Raw genomic sequence first — 22,425 nt, 5'->3', positions numbered from 1 at the left:
GATATATGGCTTTCAAAGTATGCTTACACCTTTAAAGTATACACTTTTAAAACATTCACACCTCCTTAAATATAAAATATGGGAATAACTTAAGTAACTACAGCAAACAGATTAGTACATGTCATATAGAGGACATTGTGGTCTAAGAGTTTATGACATAAAAAATGTTGATTTTTTAATTTCACTCTTAAAGTATTTAGTACATATTGCTCTAATTTAAGTAATACCACATTTAAGAAAAATCAAATTAGATATTTTAGTGGAGTGGAAGTTTTTATGTGTTGTGTGAAATGAATATTTGTGTATTGAGTCATGGTTCTATTACATTTTAATCTTATTTAAAAATTACTTTACCTCCACCAAAATTAAACACGTGATCTAGACAAGTAATACACTGCATAGGTTAGCTTGCTACCAACTGCTTTCTGAAATATTCCTTCTTTGCCAATCTAGGTACGGTCATTCATTTAGCTTTCTCAAAATTAAATATCTTTATTTGCATATTTAGAGATACTAATAAACTAGTACTAAACTAATAAGACAATAAGAACATATGAAAATCAAATAGTTGTGGTATATGCATCAAAACCTGTATATAATTAACTGGCATGCCATTGAATATTCCCCTTGACTTCACAGGGTTTTGATTATGTGAGAACATACTCTCAATGTGTTGCAAGTTTCTTAGCATCATAGCTAATGGCACTATCACTTAAATAGTTGGATTAGGCAAGAAACTGTCAGTCATCCTTACACATCTTCCTATCCCTTATGTCCCATAACCAAATTCATCACTAACTCCTGTCAGCTTTAGCTCCTAAATGTCTTCACTCCATTTCTATCATCATCACACCAGTTTGGCTTTCTATCATGTTTTGTCTCAGTACTGGGATAGGCTTCTAACTAATCTGCACTGAATTATATATTTGCATTCCCAAATTCATTCTCCCAATTCTTCTTTCTCTTAGGATAAAGACCCATATCTTTATCATGGTTTATAGGAGACCACCTGATCTGGCCCCTGTCAACTTCTTCAGCATCATATTTTACCCTTTTCTCTTGCCTCCTCCTGCTTCAGCTACATGGTATACTTCCAGTTCCTTGAACTCATCATTCTTTCTCTTCTTTTGTGCAAACCTTGCATTTCCCACCTTTCCTAACACATCACCAGATAACTTCTATTAAGCATTTGAAACGTAACCTGAAAGATATTTCTTTCTGGGAATAGGGAAGACTTCCTGCCTACCTTACCTCCCAAGACTAAGTCACCTTACTCTGTTAAATACCCTCATAGATAACTCTGTATAACTTTCTATCATACCACTTATCTCAGTCCATAATTATACATTTATGTTTGTAATTAGCTGAGGACTGCCATGTCCTCCATTAGATGTAAACTCCATAAAATCAGGGACTGTTATTTGCTTGCTCAATATTATATTTTTAGTATCTAGCACAGTTCCCAGCATATGATTCAGCAACAATTCATTGACTGACTAACTGAATGAACAAATAGGCATTATCTCTTAAAAAGTCATTTGTTTAACCTTTTGAAGTGGTTAATATGTGGCTGTTCAATTGCAGAGGATTTTTCTACTCCCCCTGGTGGTAACTAGTGTTAGTTATAAATATTGCATCCTGGTGAAAAATTAGATCCCTCAGTTACTATGGCCTTACCATAGGGTTGCAGATGTGAGCTATCAACTAACTTTGATAAATACAATAATAAAAGTATTGCCATGACTTTAAATGTAATATTAGCTATACAATCAGCTGACACTTGTAAATGCCTGATGCCACATATGAATTGTTGATTGGTCCAACAGGGATATTGAATAGGTCTCTCTTACCCTGTTTCATGCACCAAGAACTTCATATTCACATAACTAAATCATATCACTGCTATGCATTATTAAATAAGAAAATTAAAATTTATGGCAAATGAATTATATGATAACCTGTAAAGTATTAAGGATTATTGCTAATGAGGCTTACACATTAAAAAAAGATTAGGAGTTTGGGCAGGGATGGACTGGGAGTTTGGGGTTAGTAGGTGTACACTATTACATATAGAATGGATAAACAACAAGGTCCTACTGTATAGCACAGGGAAATATATTTAACATTCTGTGATAAACCATAATGCAAAAGAATATAAAAAATAATGTATATATGTGTATAACTGAGTCACTTTGCTGTACAGCAGAAATTAATGCAATATTGTAAATCAATATACTTCAACAAAAATTAATTTTAAATAGACTATTCAATATATATTGAATTTAATTATGAATAATCATTGATTATATGAATATATGGAATATATATAAATATAATTGAAATGTGGTGTTACTAAATGAGTACATTGTCAAGTGGTCTAACTCTTGGTTCATATTTCCTCCTGGCTAACCAAGCTTTCTTATTTCTGCTTTAGTCTCACACTGTAGTTTTATTCCACTGAATTGTACTATCTTGCACTGCACTATCTATCAATGGCCCAAAATTTGTTTTAAATTATATACATCTACCAAAACTCATTGGAGAAGGTGATGGCACCCCACTCCAATACTCTTGCCTGGAAAATCCCATGGACCGAGGAGCCTGGTAGGCTGCAGCCCATGGGGTGGTGAAGAGTTGGACATGACTGAGCGACTTCACTTTCACTTTTCACTTTCATGCTTTGGAGAAGGAAATGGCAACCCACTCCAGTGTTCTTGCCTGGAGAATCCCAGGGACGGGGGAGCCTGGTGGGCTGCCGTCTATGGGGTCGCACAGAGTCAGACACGACTGAAGCAACTTAGCAGTAGCAGCAGCACCCATAACTCATACATTTTTAACAGCATAGTCATGTTTCCATTTTTTTATCTTTTAAAATATTGACAATTTTAAGACAGCATGATGAGAGCCAGAGCAATGTTTTGCAGAAATTGCTGTGGATAGAATCATCTGGGCATCCATTTAAGGATCAGTAAATCTAATCAGTAGATCTGGGAAGGAGCCAGAGAGTTTGCATTTCTAACAGGCTCCCAGGTGATGTTGATGCTGCTGGCCTACATTTGGTGCAGCAAGGTAACAGAGATGGAGTCAACAAATTTTTTATGTAAACAGGCAGGTAGTAAATATTTTTGATGTTGTGGACCATATGGTCTCTTGCAACTTTTCAGCTCTGCTGTTGTAGCTTGAAGTCAGCCAGAGACAACATATACCCAAATGCATATGAGTGTGGCTGGGTTCAAAGAAAACTTTATAAAAGCTGAAATTTGAATCCATACACTTTTCACTTAGTATTATGTATTATTCTTTTAAAAAATTTTCAGAACCATATAAAAATGTAAATGCCATTCTTAGCTCATGGGCCATAAAAAAATAATCTGTCGTCTGCTGACCACTCCACTCGTTCATAAAGTACCAATGGATAACTTTGTGTGAGGCTTGTCAACTACAAATTAGCACTTGCCATCTGCCTCTACAAGGATTAAATCATGTGCTGCCTCAGCTGCTGATTTTCAGCACTCACTGAAGGGAGTTCAGAGTGGAGATCAGAAATCAGGCACTCTGTGCTCTGGAAAAACTGGTAGAACAGGTTTTCAGAGAGCTAAGAGGTTTTCAGAAGCTGATTTTATGACCCCAATTCTTGCATCTCCTTATGTCTAGAAAAGCACTAAATTCCTTCATGGTGACATCTGCTTCTCATGACTAGCAAAAACCTCCTGCAAAAATACAGTCAAGCAGTGCTTGACTGCATGTATTCCTCCTTCACCAAAATCACATATATACTGATCTTCCCCGCTACCTCTTTGGAGCAGTTTCTCAGAGCTATCTGAAATGCTGTCTCCTGGGCTTATAGTCCTCATTTTGCTCCAAATAAAACTTAACTCACAACTCTCCTATTGTGAGTCTTTTTTAAGTCAACAGGCTGAAGGTATGTGGTAAGATAGGTTCTGTAGGAAACACTGGCTAGGCCTTGAAGAAGTAATGGTTTTCTGGATAGAGAAGTGGGAAGTTGTAAAAGAGAGATACAGCAACATCATTAGTGGTTTCTAAAGTAAAAGCACAGGAGTGTTGCAAGAAAACAAGCCTGTCTGAGTGGAAAAAGTGCAAAGTAAATGGGGATTCCTTATATGCGTGTTTAAATACTATCTGATTTTAGTGAGTAATGGTGTCAGGTGAGCAGAATGAGAAGTGGGGGGCGGGGGATGCTATTAAGTTTCACATTTTGGAATTTCAAGAGAAGACTGGTGCCCTGGGAGGGAGAAAGAGAATAGAAATGATTAAGGAAATCAGAACAAAATGCATTTGAAAGGTCAGGACTCCCTGCAATTGACTGCAGACTGTTCTCATTTGAAAGCTTTGTGGAAACATTGATGTAATTGATCAGAGTTTGCAATTCATTGATGAATAGTGATAGGAGTAACTAGATAGAGCAAGGCAGGCAAGCCATTGGTCCACTGTTAAAGCACACAACAGACTCAAAAGGTAAGCCAAGTAAGAACTGAGGGCTGAAGATTAAAAAGATGGTCTCTACCAATGTCTCAGTATCTGATAGACTTTGCTGAAGTAGGCTTGCACGATGAAAGGCACAATGAGGTTTTATAGAAGGTTTTATAGAAGATGTTTTTATTACTTCTGTGGTAGTGTCAGTGGAGTAATATTATGAAATATTACAAAAACAAGAGTTGAGAATTACGAAAGATGGAATATCAAGTACAAAACTAACTCAATCCCAATACTTTTTGGAATTCTTTCTCGTCCTCTGTCTTTCCATTTCCCATGTTACCCCTCCCAAAAGGACTCTGTCCAATTGTCTTAAAGTTGTGTTTCATTGGCATGCTAGGGATGGTATGGGGAGGGAGGAGGGAGGAGGGTTCAGGATCGGGAATACAAGTGAAATAAGATTCACTAGGAACTTATTATTATTAACAAGAGACTTCAGGATTTAAAAAAAATTCTCCCAACAAGCTAACAAATGGGGAATTTTTACTACCACTTATTTACCTAGATTTCCCCAAAAATAGGGAGTGCATCTACTAGTATCTGTGACTTAGTCATACTGCTGCTGCTAAGTCGCTTCAGTCGTGTCTGACTCTGTGTGACCCTAGAGATGGCAGCCCACCAGGCTCCGCCATCCCTGGGATTCTCCAGGCAAGAACACTTGAGTGGGTTGCCATTTCCTTCTCCAATGCGTGAAAGTGAAAAGTGAAAGTGAAGTCGCTCAGTCGTGTCCGACTCCTACCGACCCCATGGACTGTAGCCCACCAGGCTCCTCCATCCATGGGATTTTCCAGGCAAGAATACTGGAGTGGGGTGCCATTGCCTTCTCTGGACTTAGTCATAACTCAAGGGTAAAAAATGGAAGGCACAGCAAAGGGAGAGTTTTCATTTTTCCACACTGAAAGGACAGTGCAAATTTTGATCAGAAAATTTTAGGTAATTTTCAAATACTGACTAACCATGAGAGGAAAGGCAACATGGCTTTATTAATCTAAGTTAGGAGAATAGCAAATGTAGAGACAGGGAATTGTAAGTTTAACAATCAAAGGACCTGTGACCAAGTTTCCCATCAAATGAGGAGAGATGTTATACATAGTTATAAGCTATCATTTATTGAACAAACACTACCCAATGTCAGGCAATGTGCTAAAAATTATACAAATGATTCCATTTTATTTTCACATTCCAATGAAAGTGGTTATTATTATCCGTACTTAATATATGAGGTCTCGAGTTTTAATTGAGTTATCCAAAGTCTCTTTTGAGTCCTAGGGACTTGCCTAAGAAAAATTGCTACTATATCAACCCAGCAATCTAGCATCTATCAAATGCTAGAGAAAAATTAGCTACTGTTGCTTTCCTTGATATTATTGTTATTAGTGTTATTGCCATTTTCTTATCTCCTCTAAACCCTGTCTAGCTCAACAACATGGAAGTCAGCATGATATAAATTTGTCAGATGGATTACATGCAAGAACCCACTTAAAGTTTCTAGCATTTAAAAGCCAATTAGTAAATGTCAAAACTGTATGAACTTTTCTCTTGAAGGATACTTTTTATTTTTAAGTGAGGAGAAACAAAGCAGTAGATACTGCTACTTCTGATTATTTAGTGGTGTGCCCCTGGATAAAGAAGTTGACAATTTGTTCTCAGAAATCAATGTTTGACTAGAAAATGAATTTGGTTTAAGTGCCCGGCATCAGGAGGTTAAGAGAATTTATGGTTAAAATATTTAGTGCACACTTCAAAGTTTCTGAGCTTTTTTCCTGTTCCATCTACTACCTAAGTTTGTATCTCTGAGGACTGGTACAAATATTTCCAAAGTATTTGTGTATTTAACAAAGTATTATTATTCATAATGCTTTTGAAATAGTATAATTCATTCTTTTGTGCCCCAGTTTAAACATTGTCATTTAACAGTTCAATTAATGTTTACTGATAATGCAGAATTGCTCAATAAATGTGTTCAATAAATGTTGGATGAAAGTGTGAATGACTCATGTCCATTATTATTTTTTTTATATCTTTAGATTTCTGCAAAGAAAGCTTCCTTTAAATTGGATATATACTTATCTCTGCAAATTCATTTTAATAAAACACATAATGTTCTGCTGGATATAAAAACATAAATGAATTAGTCTTTATTACACTTTATTTCTTAGTATTATATTTAAAATTGGTACTTGATGTGCTAACAGTTAAGTGCAGCTCACCTTCCTTACACTGTTCGCTCCTTGGTGCTTTTCTTCATTTAATATTCATTTTGATGAATTTGGCTCTCCTGATGCCTTTAAAGTGCAAGCCAAAATTTCAGTTTACTAACAGATTTTTATGTTATTGGCTAACAGTAACCTCTGATTCTAAAAAGGAAAAAAAAAATGACCAAGTATCTCTAGCATCCAAAAGAAACCTAAAATTTCAGTGTGTTCTCTAAATTTGTCCAATAAAGGCAGAACTAGAAAGTACTTCTTTCTGGTAAGGACAGGAGAGCCAAATCCATCAGTTCTACAGTTTGTTCCAGCTCTAGAAAAGAATTTGGTGGAGGGGATTATAAATAATGGATTATAATTAATGGATTAAACTTTCTTATAGAAGTGAATTTTTCAAGTATATATGGAATTTGTAAGTAAATTCTGTTTCTTGCTAGAACTTTAATTTATGAGATCATAAATTTGTTGGTTTTGGTACCATGCAAGTTATTGCTGATCTTAATAAGAGTTTTTGTGTAGCAGTGGAGACAAGCCAGATTGGAGAGGGTTTAGATGTAAGGAAATGAAGACAGCATGTCCAGACAACATGGTGGAATGGGGTGGTGGGAACCGATAATACTTGTCCTATATGAGGGGCAGGACTTGGTGATTTTGAACAGTAAGAGAGAAGGAAGATTCAAGAATGACTCTCAAATCTCTGGCTTGACCAGTTAGTGATATGACATACTTTTTGCTGAGATAGGGTATAGAGGAGGAGGAGGAGAAGTTTTGTTTGTGGAAAGGGACAGAGATAAGTTTAGTTCAGACATGTTGGATTTGAGTTGCTTCTAAGATGTCAATTGGGTGATATCTAGTAGGCAGATGGGTAGGAAGTTTTTCTGTAGCTTTCACTTCCATCTCAGTTGTCCTCCACTGTAGATAGCCCTTTTCCCATCTCTGATTTACCTGTCAATACAAAGACATCACTTTCCTTCTTCTAGAAATGTGTCTCTAGTTCACTTCCCTTTCTGATGCTATATTTAAAATTGAGATACAATTTTAACATCATAATTTAATTAATGTTAAAAAGTACATTTTTAAAGAGAGATTCTATGGGGAAACTTTTTTTCCTTGACAGCTGATCATTGGAAAGATAGCTCAGGGAAAGCAAGCTATAAAGTCAATGAGGGAAAAGAAATGAAGAATGGGTAAGATTTGCTTGTGTTGTAATAAAGTATAAGAAGTGACCTCTGAATCCAGCAATGAATATGGAGTTGAATTTAGAGCGTGGCAAGGGCAGGAGAAGGAACACTTCAAGTGCGTTTGGACGGGGGGAGGACTTCATGAAAAGACTGGAAAGTACTGAATGAAGCAGAGCTGATGGGGCCTGTGACCTTATTGGATTGTTGTTGTCATTCAGTTGCTCAGTCATGTCCAACTCTTTGTGACCGCATGGACTGCAGCATGCCAGGCTTCCCTGTCCTTTACCATCTCTTGGAGTTTGCTCAAACTCATGTCCATTGAGTCAATGATACCATCCAACCATCCAACCATCCAACCATCTCATCCTGTCACCCACTTCTCCTGCCCTCAACCTTTCCCAGCATCTGGGTCTTTTTGAATGAGTTGGCTTTTCACATCAGGTGGCCAAACTATTGGAGCTTCAGCTTCAGCATCAGTCCTTCCAATGAATAATCAGGTTGATTTCCTTTAGGATTGACTGGTTTGATCTCCACACACAGTAATGAAATAACGTGGGATACGTCAAGTGAAAGCAACATGGAAATGATAGAGGAAGGTGCTGACTAAGGGGTTTTGATAATACTTATAGCAGCTCTTCCAAAGAGAAACTCCTGTAACTACTGAGAAATATGGGACTGCATAACTCATCTTTGTCTTACAGTTCTGATGCTTTGGTATTGTGCCTTCCAATTACTACACCTGTAACAAACATCCCCTACCACCAGGTGGTATAGAGTCATGTCATGTTAGAGTTGCTTTCCGTTGTTTGGGACTCTGGTGGGATGAAATTCTTTCCAAGCTACAACTTTAAAAATCTGGTCATTTATTTAATGTCCCATTTACTATCCAGACAACATTTTGGGAAAAGTTAAGATCATCACTTCTCAATAATTCATAAGCTTAGGTAATTGATTTATATGTTAAATTCCCAAGGAAGGCACCAAAGCAAATGTATTTTACACTTATATATGACTTATTTCCAGACAACTTTTGCTATGTTTGCTATCCAACATTGAATTTTAAAAAATTATTACAAAATTTTTTTTTACTCCTTTTCCACAATTATCCGGTTGAGATCCCTATGGTAGAGTTATAGCTGTGAGAAGGGATATCCACTGAATTAGAGGAAAAGAAAAGAATAGCTGGGCTCTAAGGCCTTCAGGGGAAGGTCAGTGGCAATTTGGATAGCAGGAATTGGCAGAATACAGATCCAGTAGTTCTGCCTTAATTATACTTTATGATATCATGCCCCAGAGAACATAAAGTTCTCAGTTTATTTTTTTGGAAAAATATATAAATCCAAGATCATTATTTTTGACTCTTCATATTAATAAGTAGTGCATTAAGTTTGCATTAGAACTAAAAATGATGTAACCTAGTTTTAAGAAGCAAAACACTACAATTTACGTACCAAAATACCCCTGTCACAGGAAAAGAATGATGCTTATAGATGTAAATTACTCAGTTTTCACACAATTTGCTGTAAACATTTGACTAGTAGCAGAGTCCAGAACTAGTAGTCGATGGTGATAACACTAAATCTTATCCTTTTCCCTCTCATTTGAATCTCTGGAGGTTAGAATAAAGAATACATGGATTAAGTTATTTTGATAATATAAACTTGAATATTAGATTAATCAACAAAAATAATTATGGAGAATTACTATATGATTGGCACTATGCCAGGAATTATGGAAGTGACAGATAACTCTTAGGTAGGCTCTATGACATCTCTGTTCATAATCCTATTGATGAGATAAAACTAATTATGGTAAAACAAACAAAAAAGGCAGAATGTTACAAAAAGCCAAATTGTATGCTCTGAGCAATGAAGATTATACAGATATAAAGGGGAGGAATCAATGAAGCCTGCATTTTAGCATTTCATAATCTTCAAGAAGTGACCTTACAAGTTGGGACAAATTAAATACAAATTTGCCATCATGAACTCTTCCATCTCATTAAGCAGTCTTTTTGTCTCTTAGGCCTTATCCAGGCATTCACATAATTATATATCTTGTACATAGTAGGCACCCCATAAATATCTGCTGGTTGAGTGATTAAATTCTTGAGACAGATATTAGTAAAAGGAAGCAAAAGAGAGGCATTTTGCTTTTCTGTCCAATATACAGTTATCTTGAGAAAAAATCTTTACTGACCATGGAGAGAGTAACTTATCATTAGATCGTAGTGCCAGTCTGAAAGTAAAGCTGATAGATCTGCTTCTTAAAGACTACAGTGCCTAGTTGCTCACCCTTATGACCCTGAAGAATGAAGGTAAAAATTTGAATGTTTGTTGGATTATGAAAACAATTTTGGCTCACTTGTCTCCACCAATTAGTTATGATTTAGAATATCAAGATTTTAATAATGCCAGGAGTTAACTTTTCAGCAGAAATGTTTCTCTAATGCTTTGTATATCCCCAGATTTTAAGTAAATATTTAAATAGTGTGAGTTTGGACTCCTTTTAGGAGCAGTATTCAAGTAGTATCTATCTTATGCTAAGAAAAGGTTTATTTTTTTTTAATCTTCATAGCTTTATACTAAAGAACTTTTGCTTGTTTAGACATGCTTCTCTTCCACAAAAACAAGGGTATTGAATTATATTGTTGCAATTAATGCCAAGTGTGAAAGTCACTGAGTCATGTCCAATTCTTTGCAATGACATGGACTGTAGCCCACCAGGCTCCTCTGTCCATGGAGTTCTCCAGGCAAGAATCCTGGAGGGGGTAGCCATTCTCTTCTCCTGGGGATCTTCCTGACCCAGGGATTGAACCTGGGTCTCTTGCACTGCAGGCAGATTCTTTACCGTCTGAGCCACCCAGGAAAGCCCAAATTAATGCTAAGTAAATACATGATTTTACTGGGACATGGTTAGTCAATAATGACACAGGATGGCTGCCACTGATGAAGTAAAAATCTTGACTAAATTTTTTTTTAATTTTACATTTATTTTTTAATTGAAAGATATTTGCTTTACAGAATTTTGTTGGTTTCTGTCAAACATCAACATAAACCAGCCATAAAAACCTTGACTACATTTCTTTTAGGTGAATTATCTCTACTACAGCATTGCATTTTTATGAGTATGTATATTGAAAGTAATATTATAATTTAGCATTAAGGCTACTGCAATCATACTTATATATAAAACAGTTACTATGGGAAACTGCAACAACTTTTCAAAATTGTGGTATAATGAACACATATTTTTGACATGATGAATGAAATGGGACCACAACTTCACAAATGAATAGTCTTCTGAACAAAATGTGATTTGTTAGAACCCATAATTAATAGTTTGTCTCATGTTATTTTCCATGTTTTTATGTTTATATCCATCAAATAGCACATTGAAGAGAGTATCTATATTCTAACAGGTTAACCAACAGTTTAGAAATAAGTATCCTTTACTGGAAAAACAGAAACAAGTGCAAATTCATATTTCAATTTGCCATTATTCTAGAATTTTAGGCAGGAAAATATGTTCTTTATGAGTCACAGATAAGCCTCACTGCACTGTAAATTTTGAAGTACACTTTGTCCTCTGCTCTTAAATTCAGATCAGATCATATCAGTCGCTCAGTCGTGTCTGATTCTTTGCGACCCCATGAATCGCAACATGCCAGGCCTCCCTGTCCATCACCAACTCTTGGAGTTCAGCTCTTAAATTGGGTACTGCTTATTTTTAAATTGTTTTCTTCCTCCTCAATTTTAAAAACCTTTCACCACAACAGGCCTAGAATATCACCAGTAATTCTCATTTTGCTGAGAATGTTCATGTATTTGATTCCATTTGGTTTCAGGTATGTAGGAAAAGTTCTAAACCTCAACTTCCGTAATGGAACTTCCTTATCCAGGGAGGGCAGGCAAGAAGGAAATCGAACTTTTTATACCTTCTGTACTGATAACATTTTTAAAGTTTGAAAGAACCAGGCATTTGAGGGAATGTAGATCAACAACTATGCATTACTAGCAGAAGTATACATTGTACAACTACTTGATGGAAAAGTTGGCATTATCTCCTAAAACTGAATATTCACAATGTGTATACAATATATTGTTTTAGTTTTTGATTGATTAACCAATTTTACCAATGGAGCCATGTTTGCTGAAATGATAATGGTGATTCACATACCAATGGTTATAATTAATCCAGTCTTATGCACTTATGGGGACTTCCCTGGTGGCTCAGATGGTAAAGCATCTGCCTACAATGCAGGAGACCCGGGTTCAATCCCTGGGTCAGGAAGATCCCCTGGAGAAGGAAATGGCAACCCACTCCAGTACTCTTGCTTGGAAAATCCCATGGACGGAGGATCCTCATAGGCTACAGTTCATGGGGTCAAGAAGAGTCAGACACGACCAAGCGACTTCACTTTCACTTTCATTATGCACTTATGGGCTTCCTTCATAGCTCAGATGGTAAAAAATCCACCTGCAGTGCAGGAGACCTAGGTTCGATCCCTGGGTTAGGAAGATCCCCTGGAGAAGGAGTTGGCAACCCACTCCAGTATCCTTGCCTGGAAAATCCTATGGAAAGAGGAGCCTGGTGGGCAGCAGTCCCTGGGGTCACAAAGAGCTGGACACAACTGAGTGATTAACACTATGCACTTACAGTCAGATTATTTCTCAAATTCTAGAATGGCTGAGCTCCCAAGCTACCAAATGGGGCATCATTTGGTAAGGCAGCATAAGCTAGGGAAAAACTAGAAGAGATAGGCTTTTTAAAAATAGGAACATTATACATTTAGACTAGGGCTTGGTTCATAGAATTTTATCAATAACTTCATGAAGCAAATAATGAAAGAAGTAGTAATGATTATTTTCCAATGTCTGCTTCAAGTGATAAATTTTTAGTCACAACCAGGAGAAAAAATGGGAGGTGCAGAAAATGGACAGTTTGCTGTTTTGTATACTTGGGAGAATGAGTTCCCTCCAAATGCATAGGAAAAAATGTGTCTTTGTCTTTTACATAATTTCAAAGTAATGATCTACAAATTCTCATCAGGAAACTTTAGGCAACTTTAAACAGTCATATTCAACATTTAAGCCAACATAAACAATTAGGTATAGGGATTTCCCTGGTGGTCCAATGTAAAGCAACTTGGCGTTTTGTAAAAAAAATTAAAAGACAAGTAGAAAATGTAGAATTATCAACTAAAAAAAAGTCCAAAAAATTTTAACTAATTTCTGGTAGTTTGAAAGAGAATTGCCATTGGTGACACGGGAGACATTCATTTGTGACAACAACTGTTATTTATTGAACATCTGGGCTTCCCTGATAGCTCAGATGGTAAAGAATCCACCTGCAATGCAGGAGACCTGGGTTCAATCCCTGGGTTGGGAAGATCCCCTAGAGAAGGGAAAGGCTACCCATTCCAGTATTCTAGCCTGGAGAATTCCATGGACTGTATAGTCCATGTGGTCACAAAGTGTCGGACATGACTGAGCGACTTTGACTTTCACTGAAAACACGTAATGTCAGGTACTGGACTGGACTCTACAAGTTATTTCTGCTAACTCTCCCAAGAGTTAACAGGCAATGAAGTGGTTATTATTGGCCCCATTTAACATATAAGGGAACACAAGCCAAGAGGGCTTTAGCAAGTTTCCAAGGTTCTAGGGCTAGTTCCTGGATTCTGAACCCAGATCTGCTTGATTCTAAGCTCACATTTCTTTCAACTGAAGCTGACCCATGTGTGGTCATCATGCTGATGGAATGAAGCAATGGATCCTGCAATATTCCAGGTCTCCTATCCACACCCTCTTTCAAGCTGGTCCTTCGGCATAAAACACAGGGTCCCAACCCTAGCTCCACTGTCAACAGCACTGGCAAATGACCCACTGGGCTCCTCCTTGACCAACTGGGCGTAGAACAGTGCAAAAATAAATCCCTCTGGAAAGCTGGGAGAGTTACACTGTGGGCTACTCCTGCATGCAGGTGGGTACACATCTCCAGGGTCCTGGGACCCTGCTGAAGAAAAGTGAGGAGGTGGAGAGATCAAGCAAGCAGCTCAGTATCTTCTACTACCAGATAACAGTGACTATGTCTAAATCAGCTTAATAGCAGGTGCTCAATAAATGTTGTCACTATTATTGTTTATTATCATCATAATTACTAGCTGTGTAGCTCTTAGCAATTCACATTAACCCTCAAAGACTCAGTGTCCAAAGTACATAAAATAAGCTTGACAGTACTGGAATGATCTAAGATTCTCATGGTGACAACATTACAAGATAAATTTATTTAAATTCCCTGGCAAATTGCCCATTAAGTGCTAGGACAGGAGAGAGAAATTGTTCTCTCCTCTTGATGTGACAAAATTGAGATTATAATTATCTTACAAATTTGGGCTCCTGTGTATTTTATTTGCCCCATATCCTTACCAGTTTCCTGACAAACTAGCCTTCCCCTGCCTCTTCATTCCCTGCAGATAGTGTAAAAGACTGCTTAAGCCTAGTGCTGACAGAATTTCTTCTCTATTTCTTGTAATTTAGATCTATGCTCAGGACCCATTCCTAGCCCCTTCTTTCCTTCATAATATCTTTGAATACTCAAATCCCCATCATTTGGCAATAACCAGTTTCCCACTTTTTTGTACTCATTTATGTTGTTATGAGCTAAGTTGTTAGCTCTTTGAAAGCAAAGACCCTATATTCTCATACATCTTAGTATTTACTGTGGCCCCTAGCCCTGTAACTTGCATTAAGTAGAAGCTCAATAAATACTGACAGAAAAATTCACTTAAGTTACCTGTGAAATCACTCATTAATTCTTATAACCAGGACTTGAAGAAAGATCTAGAAAATTAAACACCCTGTTTTAGTACCACATAAATATGGCACTATTTTCTGTGGCAAGTAAAACATAAACTGAAAACTCATTTAAAATCCAGGAAAGATTAGTTTGTGAGAGATGAATTCATGGTAAGTTACTTAACTGAGTATTTTGAAGTAAGACATCATATTTTTTGTGTGTATTAAAATTGTGGAAGGTAACTTGCCTTCTTAGGAAATGTCTTTAGCATCCTCAACCATCAAGGACATTGGGCTTACAGGTCTAACCTTAGGTCATGACAACATTTTCATAATTAGACCAACACTGTAAAATAATGTACAAAACTTGCAGCTCACTATAATTTTACTATTTTCAGACAATTGAGATGAAATGTATCAGTGAAAAATACATGTTGAACTTAATCAATCTTTTTATTTAAATTTAAAACTTCAGATGAGGGTTTCTCAGGTGGTGCTAGTGATAAAGAACCCACCTGACAATGCAGGAGATGTAAGAAATGCGGGTTCAATCCCCAGGTTGGGAAGATCCCCTGGAGTAGGAAATGGCAACCCACTCCAGTATTCTTGCCTGGAAAATTCCATGGTCAGAGGAGTCTGGTGGGCAGCAGTCCATGGGATCACAAAAAGTCAGACACGACTGAAGCGACTCAGCACAAATAAATCCTTATTGACTGAAATACAAGACCAAATAAAAACTATGACACATTTTTTTTCTGAAAATTGGAAGGAATTGACTTTTCATATTGTATGTATTTTAAATTTTCTTTCAACTGTCTTTCAACTGTCATCTTTACTGCCACTACTGAACCAAAGATGAAAGAAATCTGAACATCAACTATGTGAGTGATACAAAATGGAAGGAGAAAATGGGCCATGTGCCTTTATGTAAATTTCCTTTTTCTGAGATTCCAGAAATTGGCCTCTTTTAAAAAAAATGAAAATAAAATTCTTAGACATATGGCAAGATATTCATATGATCTACTAACCTTGTGAATTAATGTGTGACAATGGTAAGTTTTATTTTCCCCTTATTATTTTAATGCAGAACAAATGCTATTTGAACATCCCTCCACACTTCCCCAGGCTTTCATGGTAGCTCAGCTGGTGAAAAATCTGCCTGCAATGCAGGAGACCCTGGTTCAATTCCTGGGTCAGGAAGATTGACTGGAGAAGGTATAGGCTAGCCACTCCAGTATACTTGGGCTTCCCTGGTGGCTCAGCTGGTAAAGAATCCACCTGCAATGTGGGAGACCTGGGTTCAGTCCCTGGGTTGGGAAGATCCCCTGGAGAAGAGAAAAGCTACCCACTCCAGTATTCTGGCCTGGAGAATTCCATGGACTATATAGTCCATGGGGTCACAAAGAGCCAGACACAACTGAGTGACTTTCACTACACCTCCCCAGACATATACACAGATATTACACTGATAACAGGATGTGGGGAGACAGTCTTTTAAATAGATTTTTATTTATTTTTTTAAATTTTATTTTATTTTTAAACTTTACATAATTGTATTAGTTTTGCCAAATATCAAAATGAATCCGCCACAGGTATACATGTGTTCCCCATCCTGAACCCTCCTCCCTCCTCCCTCCCCATACCATCCCTCTGGGTCGTCCCAGTGCACTAGCCCCAAGCATCCAGTATCCTGTATCGAACCTGGACTGGCAACTCGTTTCTTACATAGGCAAAACACTCTCTGACATAAATAGATTTTTAAAACTTAGTTTCCTAAAACAATGTAATCTAGGGTCTTGTCTTGGAAGTCCATGTGGGTAGATGAGAATCTGTCAATATAATGTCTGTTCTCAGAATTTTTCCTAAGGGCAACATGCTATTTTGTTTCCCATGTAATTATTTTCTTTTCTTGCTTGTGTACTTTAATTTCATTTAAAATTGTGAGGATTGAAAAGTATGATTATTTAGATTATCTCATAATATAAAGCAATTTTTGTGATAAAGAGTATGAATTCTCTTTGATAAACATCTGCTTACAGTTGAATGAAGTGTTCTTTAGTATAGACTGTAGTATTCAAAAGGAAATGCAATTTATCTAGGAAATGCTGCTTCCCGTGTTGCATTTACCCTCTTGCTGGCCTGATGTTATCTGTTTTGCCTATTTGTCCTTTGTTACTGTCAAGACAGCAAATTTCTATCTGAAGCAGATGGTGTAACTGCCATTGTTCAAGCTGCTTAATATTCATTCTGCTGCAGGGAATTTTTATCACTAAACCTCTAATTTGGAAATATTAATAAATCAAAATTATTGACTGTTCTGTTTGGGATGTCTGGAACCATTACATATCTGAAGAGAAAAATACATATTTACATTTTGAAAATTGTATCAAAAAACTTGTTTATTTCTTAACACATCAAAGTAAAGATTTATTTCATTAAGTTAATATATAGTGTGATGGTGGGTAAATGCTATAAAATTTTAGTCAGTCATTTGTTGTATATAAATTTATCATGGACTTTGTTTCCATTATTAATGTCTCCATATTTTATCCCAAAAGAATCACTATGTGTCTTGACATTTTTGAATAGAGTGTTTACATTTAAATCTATTTTTAAACTTCCAATTTAGGCCTTTTTGTCCATAGCTCCTAACAGCATCCTGCCTCACCTACCCAACATGAAAGCCATCAGATTTCATATTTTACCATCAGGAAAGAATTAGAATGTCATTTTTTTTCACTCAGTTCACATGTTCAATATGGAAATGATTAAAACTCGACCAACAGAAATTTTCCATTTAACTTTATCCTTACAACTTTAAGGCAACAAATGAATATTTTGTGGACATATTCATAACTTATAAATAACACATATGTATACTTATTCAGTAAATAGAATTCCACAATGTTCATGATTTTTCAGTGATTACTACTGTAGAAATAATTCCATTCAGTGTAATAAGGTAAACTATATGTCCCATAGTTGGACAATTGCACAATCATCAATGACTGATTCTAATTGAACGTGTGTTGAGCAAGTCATCGACTGCTGTTAGGGAGACCATATTTTCCAGTTTGTCCAGTATAGCTACAGTTTACACTTATTAAGCAAATATAAATACTTTCTTTGACATTCAAAAGTGTCCCTGTTTGGAGCTAAGTTACATGCTTATTCTATTTTTTTCTGCACCCATACAAACCTAAGAGTTAGATGCTGACATATGTGAAAGAACTATAAGCAAATGTCTCTTACCCAGAGGAGCATACAAACTTATTAATAACAAAAGAAATTTATACATAATTATTGCAAAATAATCCATATTTCTTTGCATTAAAATTCTAAATATGTGGTACAGGCAATAAGTACTGTGGGAACTCAGATAGATAAGTGGATGTGGATTAGAGCTGTTGAGGCTAGTTTAAGCAGTTGCTCTATTAGAGACCTTGCAGGCATGAAGTCACATGGACAAAGTTCTAGGGATGGAGATGATTACAGTTCACTGCTGATCAATCAACAGTGAAAATGACAGAATACAAAGAAGAGTGTGGTAGAAAGAACAATCACTAAGGACTTAGAAATTCTGGTCTTTTATCCTGGCTTTGCCACTGGTCAACTTTATGTTACTGAGTAAATTGCTTCTTCCCTTTGGCTTTATTTCCTTCACCTGTAAAAAAAAAAAAGGAGCAAATTAGATTCATCCATTCCTCAGTTTATGGTGAGATTACTTTGGGCAAGGGACTCTACTAAGGACTATGGAAAGAATTTCTAAAGTTCCTTTCCTGCTCTACTTCCATAGCAATGACTCCCATCACCTGTGTTTCCAGGGACATTGTTGTTAAACAGCTTGGGATCGTGTGCTTCTTCTCTGTCAAAAAAGTATTTATTGCTGGTAAGTGAACCCAAACCAGCAAACATTTGTTAAGTTGACTTGAAACTTTTCCCAGCAAATTCCTTTATTTCCTAATTGGATTCAGGCCATATTTTCTTTCCTTCTGATAATGATGCAATCCCAGAATGGCTGGGGACCCTTCCAGGAGAAGCTGGTATTGCATATTTTCATAGTGTGAAAACTGCTCTTGTGCTACCAGTAATCAAGTCTCCGATCAGCTCAGCTGGCAAAACTGGATCCCATGCACCGGTCTCCTTTGTCACTTCTCACAACTGAGGCAGGCCTATTCCCCATTCTGATATCAGAGAGCTTGCTCTGTTCCCAGTTCTAATCTATAAGGACAGATGATGCTCTCTGGAGAGAAAGTTGTAGCAACTGAACAAAGTACTCTACCAACTCAAGGAGGCTGATATGTCTTCTGTGAATCCAGCAGGTTCAAGGCTGTAGGCCCAGTTCCTTTGACAGTGTTTCCTATTGCAAGGAGAGGGGAAAGTGGTCCTAAATCATCAGAATGGATTATACATCCCTTCTGCACATGGATGCTCCGCCCCATTAATTTGAGAAGCTGGAGGTAAATCTAGTCTAAAAAGAATCCGAGGAGCAAGAGAAAATTTTTTTACTGATCTAATATTTATTCTGTCTTTAAAATTGTGGAATACTATCCAAAAATAAATCTGAGACTCTTCAGATAGTAGATATAAAATACAAGATCAGATAGTAATAACTTTAAAGTTGTTACTTAGTTCATTTATGTTTGGCAGGTCATAAAACAGAGACAAATTGTTTTTGGTAGAAGTGCCAGAATATATTTAAATCTAGCTGCAAGTTCGCCTGTTTGCCTTCAGTATTGTTAGTGGTGGTCATGGTTGCAGTGGGAGGGGATGAAACAGAGAGAAGTCAAGATTTTATAAAGAATAGTTGAATGAAAAACAGAAGTAACAGAAGAAAGAGGAGCTATAATAGACGTTTGATCATAAATGACTGCTGCAAGGAAAGCAAATTATTGAATTTAGAACTGAGGATATTTATTTTCTCCATATTGTAACTTTACACATAGAATGGTGCAAACATTGCTATAAGGGGTTTCCCCTTATTTTTGCATGGTTAGGGCTTCCCAGGTGGTGCTACTGGTAAAGAACCCACCTGCCAATGCAGGAGATGTAAGAGATGCAGGTTCGATCCCTTGAAGAAAGAAATTGCAACTCACTCCAGTATTCTTGCCTGGAGAATCCCATGGACAGAGGAGCCTGGTGGCATATAGTCCATAGGGTTGCCAAGAGTCAGATATGACTGAAGTGACTTAGCATGCATGCAGGCTAGCAGCTTAGCATGCATGGAACAGAAAACTGAAGTCCTTTCAGGAAAATGTTCCAAGTGAATTCCAAGTCTTAAGAAATTTATAATAGCTCTCCAGGTAGTCCCATTGAAAATTTAAATTATCAGTGAATTTTTCTTCAGAAATACATACTCCTATACATTTAAATCTGTAAATGTACTAAGTAAGTGTTAGTCGCTCAGTTGTGCCCGACTCTTTGCAACCCCATGGATTGCAGCCCACCAGGCTCCTCTGTCCATGAGATTTTCCAGGCAAGGATACTGGAGTGAGTTGCCATTTCCTTATCCAGGGGATCTTCTCAAACCAGGGATTGAACCCAGGTCCCCTGCACTGAAGAAAGATTCTTTACCAACTGAGCTACAAGGGAAAGCAATACATAAAACATTATTAAATCAGAGATACAAGCAGCTGAAAACTGACAGGAGCTGAAAATAGAGTTGTAAGTAAATCACTGAGAGTCTGTCTGTTCAAATATACTGCTCGTAAATTTGAAATCAATCTACTTTATTCTACCAGTAATAGTAGAGTATCTACACCTTGATTTACAAAATATTTAAACTTCAAAAACTTCTGACTAAAAGTGGGGAAGTGGGAAAAGGAAAAGCAAAAGGCATATGGAATCACTTGACATTGTATTGAAATATTAATCCACAGACATCACTCACTAAGTGTATTTTAAAATTAAGGCCAAATTTGGAAGTAAATTATTTCCTCAATTATTTCAGGATATAAAAGTAAACACAATTCAAACCTCTACTCATTTTCTGTATGAGTATGTTTAACCATTGTTTTGGTAAAATAAGAGTGTGATCCAAATTCTATGCCTCATTCCCAAACTTCTAGAGACTGGTGACACCTTACAGAGACAGCTGTTGAAAGGGGCCAGGCATAAGAAAAGTGAAGGAAAATGAAGATGGTAAGTCACACAGATCCGGAGGGATACCCAGCCATAGATAACCTGAAAAGCTCAGACTTCTGAGCAAGGCAAACTTGTTTTTAAAAACGGCAATACAATTGCAATTGAAAATATCCAAGGTTGGCTTAAGGGAGAATGAGTGTAATAACTGACTTGAGACTAACAAGATGATGGGTACTTTCTTTCTTCCTGAATAGACATGAAACTTTTCTAGGATAGAAAGCATCATAAGAAGATAGATCTGCATCCATGGTGTTTCAGAGCAACCCAGTGGGCTCTGTAACAAAGTTATAAATAGATTTGTTGTTGTTCATTCACTTAGTCATGTCTGACACTTGCTGACCTCATGAACTGCAGCATGCCAGGCTTCCCTGTCCTTCACTATCTCCTGGAGTTTGCTCAAATGCATGCCCATTGAGTCAATGATGCATGAAATCATCTCATCCTCTGTCAACCCCTTCTCCTCCTGCCCTCAATCTTTCCCAGCATAAGGGTCTTTTCTAGAGTCAGTTCTTTGTATCAGATAGCCAAACTATTACTTTGTCTTTTTAAAGCAGGAGGAAATGACTGATTAAATGGAATGTTTCACTGATTTTTCTAAACAAACCTACTTAGAGAATTTCATAAATGGGGAGTGCCCTCTCAGATGAGCTCATGTGAGCCCACTCATTTCCTGAACCGTGTATTGTGAATAAGTTGACAGGTAGCAACAAAACAGCCTGACAGTTCAATACAATAAAGAAATTCATAATTTAAGGGACAAAGTTTGTCAGTTTTAATACCTTCAAATAGGGATTTAACAGCATCTGTCACTATCCATTAATGAAATGCAGAGGCATGAGATGTACATTCCCTGGGCCTGTAAGTTAGTAAATACATAGATCAAATATGTTGTAAATGGAATTCTTAAACAACTTTAAAAGTGATCATTTGTAATGTTTTTGGCCATGATGTAATATTATCTCATTACAGTACCTAATACTATGTCATCTCTTTCAATAATATTCTAAGAATGAATATCCTTGATGATCTTTAAGGTTTGGGGTTTTACTTTTGCTTGAGCAGCTCCATAAATGAATATTCATTTTGTACATTATTTTTATTGTGAAAAGAAAAATAAATGGCTTTTCTTGTTACCAAAAAATAGCTCTATGAATATTCTGATCAAACTTTTATTTACTTCTATTGAGATAGAATGACGTGGAAAAAAAATTTCGAATGCAATTACTGATGACTAAACTGTATGCATTGTTAAATTCTATTTACAAGTTCCATGAGGAATTTGTTTTTTAAGTAAAGCATCATGATCAGAGTATGGACACAGCTGCTAGGGGAGTCTCACCCAGCCATTTTCAGAAGGTTTATTCTGCCATAGTATAAAGAATCCTGATTTGTTCAAGAAATAATTTCAATCTAAAATCTAGTAGGCAGGTGCTCACTCGTCCTTCTCCACGGTTAAAAATACAGGGAGGAGGCCAGAATGGCAACTATCACTATGATTGTTTTCTTTGGGATAGAAGACTGACCAGCTGATTGTAATCAATGGATTGTGAACTCTCTCAGACACTGAAACTGTTAAAACTCCTTGCTGCTGCTGCTGCT

The 22,425-nt window shown here is 36.8% G+C and overlaps 1 protein-coding gene, 1 long non-coding RNA gene and 1 other non-coding gene across 3 annotated transcripts in view; 2 read left to right on the top strand and 1 right to left on the bottom strand.

Moving 5' to 3' along the window:
* HTR2C (5-hydroxytryptamine receptor 2C) overlaps window positions 1–22,425 on the top strand; it is a 345,435-nt gene that overhangs the window by 38,351 nt on the left and 284,659 nt on the right. The gene's annotated exons all lie outside the window — the stretch shown is intronic.
* Window positions 13,751–13,879, top strand: LOC147340758 (small nucleolar RNA SNORA35). Its single transcript, XR_015160009.1, has one exon. It is a non-coding gene; the product is annotated as a small nucleolar RNA SNORA35 (small nucleolar RNA).
* The window catches only part of LOC147340757 (uncharacterized), a 34,835-nt gene continuing 29,515 nt past the window's right edge, over window positions 17,106–22,425 (bottom strand). Inside the window, exon 3 of the long non-coding RNA XR_015159810.1 lies at window positions 17,106–18,346. This is a non-coding gene — a long non-coding RNA (uncharacterized LOC147340757). The remainder of the gene's footprint in view (window positions 18,347–22,425) is intronic.

This window comes from Bos grunniens, chromosome X, assembly GCF_055505025.1.
Source record: "Bos grunniens cultivar Pamir isolate PY7600 chromosome X, Bosgru_T2T1.0, whole genome shotgun sequence".
In the NCBI taxonomy this organism is placed as follows: domain Eukaryota; kingdom Metazoa; phylum Chordata; class Mammalia; order Artiodactyla; family Bovidae; genus Bos; species Bos grunniens.
The sequence above is the reverse complement of the archived record's forward strand: the minus strand, read 5'-3'. Positions and strand labels throughout refer to the sequence as shown.